Source organism: Oryctolagus cuniculus, chromosome 8, assembly GCF_964237555.1.
Source record: "Oryctolagus cuniculus chromosome 8, mOryCun1.1, whole genome shotgun sequence".
In the NCBI taxonomy this organism is placed as follows: domain Eukaryota; kingdom Metazoa; phylum Chordata; class Mammalia; order Lagomorpha; family Leporidae; genus Oryctolagus; species Oryctolagus cuniculus.
Genome location: NC_091439.1, coordinates 140,608,360 through 140,614,464, shown reverse-complemented (window position 1 = coordinate 140,614,464; position 6,105 = coordinate 140,608,360).

The window sequence follows — 6,105 nt, the reverse complement described above, 5'->3', positions numbered from 1 at the left end:
ACAGCTGTTCAGCCCAGCTCACTGTAGCAATGTGCAGGGTCAGGCTCTTAAGAATTGGCGAGCTCCCTGGAAGCCAGCTGTTGCCACCATAATACCACCACCTTTTAAAAATGTATTATTTTAAAATTGTGTTAATTGGGGCTGGCACTGGGCATAGCAGATAAAGCTGCTGCCTGCAGTGCTGGCTTCCCGTATGGGCTCAAGTTCATGTTCTGGCTGCTCCACTTCTGATCCAGCTGTCGGCTGTGGCCTGGAAAAGCAACGATGGCTCAAGTGCTTGGGCCCCTGCACTAATGCAGGAGACATGGAAGAAGCTCCTAGCTCCTGGCTTTGGATTGGTGCAGCTGCAGCAGCTGCAGCCTTTTGGGGAGTGAACAAGTAGATGGAAGACCTCTCTTTCTTGTCTCTGCCTTTCAAATGAAATAAATCTTTTTTTAAAAAAAGTATTCATTCCGGTGCCACAGCTCACTAGGCTAATCCTCTGCATGCAGTGCTGGTACCCCGGGTTCTATTGCTGGTTGGGGTGCCGGGTTCTGTCTCAGTTGCTCCTCTTCCAGTCCCACTCTCTGCTGTAGCCCAGGAAAGCAGTGGAGGATGGCCCAAGTGCTTGGGCCCTGCACCCGCATGGGAGACCAGGAGGAAGCACCTGTCTCCTGGCTTCAGATCAGTGCAGCACACTGCCCTTAGTGGCCATTTGGTGGGTGAAGCTATGGAAAAAGGAAGACCTTTCTCTCTGTATCTCTCTCTCACTGTCTAACTCTGCCTGTCCAAAAAAAAAGTATTCATTTATTTTTTTTGAAAGGGCAAAATTGTAGAGATGGAGAGAGAGAGAAATGAGAATGAATCTTCAGTTTCATTCCCAAGTGCCCTAAAAAGCTCAGCTGGGCCAGGCCAAAGCCAAGAGGTAGAAACTCCATCCAGATCTCCTGTGTCTGTGGCAGGAACCCATCTAGTTGAGCCACTATCTGCTTCCTCACAAGTGAATTATCAGGAAGGTGGATTGCTGTGTGCATTCTAAATGTCAGATTAACCGGATATGCTACAGAAGTTACCCTAAAATAACAATTATTTTGTGGATAAAAATAAGTGATAACAAAATGATCCAGGCATTACTAGCAAGAATTGAATGTGTATAATTAGCAGGCAAGTGTTAGTATGCTCCCAATAGGTATTTATTTAAATTATAATACCTTTTATTTATTTCTCTAGCTTTATGACTGCCGTCTATTTATTAATTTAAAGGGAAAATTGTAAGAAATGTCTTGAAAATTGCTTTCTCTACACGTTTGCTCATTGTAGGAAAAAACAATAGTGAAGTCATATTGAAGTAAAAATAACGCTGCTGTTTTGATTTAGATTAATTATAATCAACTGTCTCTTAATAAAAAAGATAAGAGGAACAGCAAGCATCGTTTTAGACTCTAAAATATTATAGTGTACAATATATCTATATGATTTGGTAAATCTTTCTGAAAGTTATTCTCCTGAAGTAATGCTAGGACTGTTGAAGCTGAGGGGGGACAGACACTGGGAAGTCTTTTCCCTAATACCAGAGGGGCTTCATGCATCATTTGTGGGAGACTAAATTACCATAATGGACAACCTGGGTAAGAGATAAGGAGGGTGATTGATAATAATTATAAATAAATAACTAAATAACATAAAGCATTGTTTCCATTCAGTTAAGAATAAACCTGATTGAGTATAATAGATAATTGAACTCATGGGCTTTTCTAAATCATTTGTATTTTTCTAACAGGCTCCCCAAATTATATGATCTGGGGCTAATACAGTAGTCTGAGAGTGTAACATTAACATGATCCTGACCATGTGGCTTATATTCTCCTTACTCTTACATAATGGTTTCTGTATGACCAACACACTATCTGTGTTTCAGGAAGGAATAAAGAAAATGATTTTGCAGCTAAAGCTTCCTCCTTTATAATCAACATTCTAACAAAATTATCTCAATTACTTCCACTTTCATCTTAGTTTTCAAGAAAATGCATCACAACAGATATTTTTGCTCATGTATTGTGAATTACAGTAGCAGCTATTAAGCAAGATACGCTAACAGATTTTATGCAAGTCTTGTTGATACACATGAAAAATATAGCAAAATGTTCAAAGTTAGCTCTGTGTTCTCTATTTAAAAATAAAATTAAAAAGGCAAAAATGAATTGAAAAATAATAATCCAATATTAATACATTTGAAGGTATCACATGGAAAATGAACATTAAAAACATAGGGCCTAAAATATGATTATGGATGGAAAATAAATTATTTGAAAACAAAAAAACTGAAACAAAGCAGAAGATCAAAATGAACATTGAAAATAAAAATGATTATCATATAGTGTGTATACTTTTAGGTAAAAATCATTTTCCTAATATACAGAGATGGTGAATTTGGGAGGTTGACAAGGAGTGTGGTGTGATGGGGTTGATAAGATGTTCTAGCTTTAATCTAATGAGTTAAACATTTTAATTTGAGACATCAACATTGTGAAAAACAACATAGTGAAAAACTCTTAAAGGCAGTGTATGGTATCATTTCAATCTCCACTCTTTCAGAGACATTCCTCCCATCAAATAAATAAGTCTATCTTCGTTGTCTGTTTCAGAATCAATAACAGAGTAATAAAGTTACTGGTTTCCATTGTGTTACTGTATCCAACTGATATATATTAATTATAATTCTATAAAAGTGCTTTTGTAACATTTTTAAATGTCACACAGTGTTACATTCTATATACCATATTTATTGTTTGAATTTATATATTTCCTCTATTTATTTTTTCTATTTTTCCTGTACTTGGAGGATGAGGTCTCTGCCTGATCCCTGCCATGGAAGGGAGGGAGCAAAATGCCGTCATGGCAGTTGGACTGTAGCAGCCATGTATATGGAGGGAAACATGAGCCTAACATTAGCTGTGAATGAAGAGGACGGGACATCTTCTGTGACAGATGTTGATGTTTCTATGTCTACCCCAAGTGGCCCATGGTGTCCTTCCCTCCAGGCCACCTGTTCCAGCTCTTAGTGTGCGGTGGGAGAGGGGCCTGAGGCCTGAGAGACAGCATAACAGCAGAAAGCAGGGCCTAAGGGTGGAGGCTTTCTGACAGTTGCGGTGGGTTGTACATTCAAATGTGAAGGAAAGTCTGGTTGAGAGGGGTCCCCCAGGGCTTGCCTTCAATCTTCCCTGGCTACTCATCAGGGCTACCCATCACCACTGAGCCTCTGAGTCTAAGGAGAGAAGGGGTAGCTGGCTGAGCCCACCTGGCTGGTTTTTTCAGGAAGTCTGTCAACTGACACTGGTTCATTTCCAAAAATATATAATTTACTAAAAAAACAGCTTTCCAAATCCATGGTAACCAAGGCATGATAGTTGAAATGGAGTTTCCAGCCAGCTGGGCTCATTAGCAGCTGTTCTTCTCCTGCCATCCCACCCAGGTGCAGTTGTCAAGCCCAACAGGGCTGACAGCAGATGTCAAATCAAGGTCAGGATGATGGTTCCCCTGATGTGATCTTACATAAAATATGAAAATTACATGTGCTGAGGTCCAGGACATGGGCAGCAACTGCTATCCGTACGGTATAGAAAGTTCCAAGTTCACAAAGCTGAGATGTTCCTGAAAGCATTCCTCCAGCCTTGGCAAATGGTGATGATTGGAGCAGGCACCAGATCTTGTAACAGTGTGACAGGGGATCTGTCATGGCCAGGCATAGCCACATGGTCTTTATGGAGCCAATAAGAGCAACACCAAACCAGAAGGCCAGATCATGGGCCCTCCCTGATTACAGCATGTGGAGTTTGAATGAGAGTTATGTTCCTTGCAAATCTCCCTCTTTGGTATCTGTGATGTCCCTGCTGCCATCTGAAATCCTGTCACAGCCTTCCCCACCACCTGCCCTTGCCACATCGGACATCCTGGCACTGACCCTGCCATCCCTGCCACAATGTTACTTTTCACCGCTACTTGGGTTGACCGCATTTTATATCAGAGTAGCTGGGTTTGAGTCCAGGCTCTATTTCCAACTCTGCTTTTGACCAGTGCATACCCTGGGAGGCAGCAGGTACGTGGTCCCTGCATCCACATGGGAAACCTAAATTCAATTCTAGATTCCTGGCTTCAGTCCACCTCACCCCAAGTTTTGTGAGCACTTCAGAAGTGGATCAGCAGATGGAAGACTTATTCTCTCTCTCTCATATTAATTTAAAATATTTGGAAATGCAAGGGACATAAAGGTCATTGAAATTTGAAATTTGGCATGTAAAAAGGCCATAGAATTTTGGTATAGAGAAACCAAAATAATGCTTTTATATGGTTTTGTCCCTATACATATTCTCTACTTCATGTGACTATGTTAATTTCTTTCGGATAATTTCTTATAATTTTATTTATATATCTCACATTAACACATTATATGCAATTTTGCTACATTCCTTTTCCATTTTCTTTTTAAAATTTTATTGGTTTATTTACTTGAAATACAGTGTGACAAAGAGGGAGAGATGGAGAGAGAAATCATCCTCATTTTTGTCAATTTAAATATTCTGGGACAGATTTTCTGTATGTGGGATCATTGCATCAAAGCATAATGAACAGAGAGTTTCCAAAAAACCTTCATGTTCACTTCCACAGAAGCTATGACAATTTGAATCCCACACAGAAATCTGTGAGGGAGCTAATTCCTCATGAAAACATTTTCAATTTGGGGGACTTTTGCTCATGGGATATAGTTTTCCAAAAATACCAAATTTATGCACCATTTAGTTTATGCCTTATTTTTAGCACTTGTGTAGACATAATTTATGATAATAAAATGTATCCCTTCAAAGTACAATGTTGGGTGAGTTTTAATAAATATAAACATTACTGTAATCACCACACTTGAGATTTCTAATAATTCCATCATTCCAGAAAGCTCCATTTGGATTCACTCCCTCAAATAGCCCTTATCTAAGACAACCACCTCACCATATTTTCTCCAGAATGGTGTTTTTAATATTTTTCAATGATGAGAATATCTGTGGTTCTATAAATTCACTCTAGGTAATACAAAAATATAATCCCTAATTAATGACCCTTATGAATAAATCTTCTGTGAAATTCTTGTAAAAATATTGGTGTGTATTTTTTTTTCTTTTCTCTTGAGAAAATACATAGAAGTGGAATTGGTAACTCATGTGATACACGTTTTAATTGTGTAAATTGCTCGAGCCACCAAACTGTTGTTCCATTTATATTCTGAACAGCAATATATGAAAGTTTCAGTGATTCCACATCCTCACCAATGTTTGGTATCCTCAGTCTTCTTAAATTTAGTCAATCTGCTGGTATTTAGTGATATGTGAAAGTGTTTTAATTTGAACTTCCATTAATAGGGCTTATGTTAAGTTTCTTTTCTTGAGACTAGTAGGCATACATAAAGCTCCTTTAAAACATCTTTTCAAGTATTTTTCATGTGTCCTAGGACTTACTGTTTTATTATTATTGAATTATCAGAGTTCTTCATACGTCTGATTTAAAAAAGTTTGGCTTGGCTGTGGGCATTTCGTGTAGCAAGTAAGATGCTGCTTGGGATACTTACATTCATATCCAATGTCTGCTTGCAAGTTTTGGCTGCACTTTGGATCCTAATATCCATACAGGAGCTTGGATTGAGTCCAGGGCTGTGATTTTTGATTAGGTACTGTGAGGCTGTTACAATCATTTGGGGAATGAAGCAGCATAGGGAAGATCTTCTTCTGTCACTGTATCTCCCTCTCCATTTCTCTCTTTTTTAAAAAGATTTATTTATTTTTTTGGAAGGCAGAATTACAGAGAAGCAGAGGCAGAGACAGAGAAATCTCCCATCTGCTGGTTCATTCCCCAAATGGCTGCAAAGGCTGGAGCTGGGCCAATCTGAAGCCCAGAACCAGGAGATTTTTCTGGCTCTCTCACAGGGGTGCAGGGGCCCAAGGCCCTTCCACTGCTTTCCCAGACCATAGCAGAGAGCTGGATCAGAAATGGAGCAGCCAGGACTTTTAATTGGAGCCCATATGGGATTCCAGCACTGCAGAGGGTGGCTTTTACTCTCTACACCACACTTCTGGCCCCTTT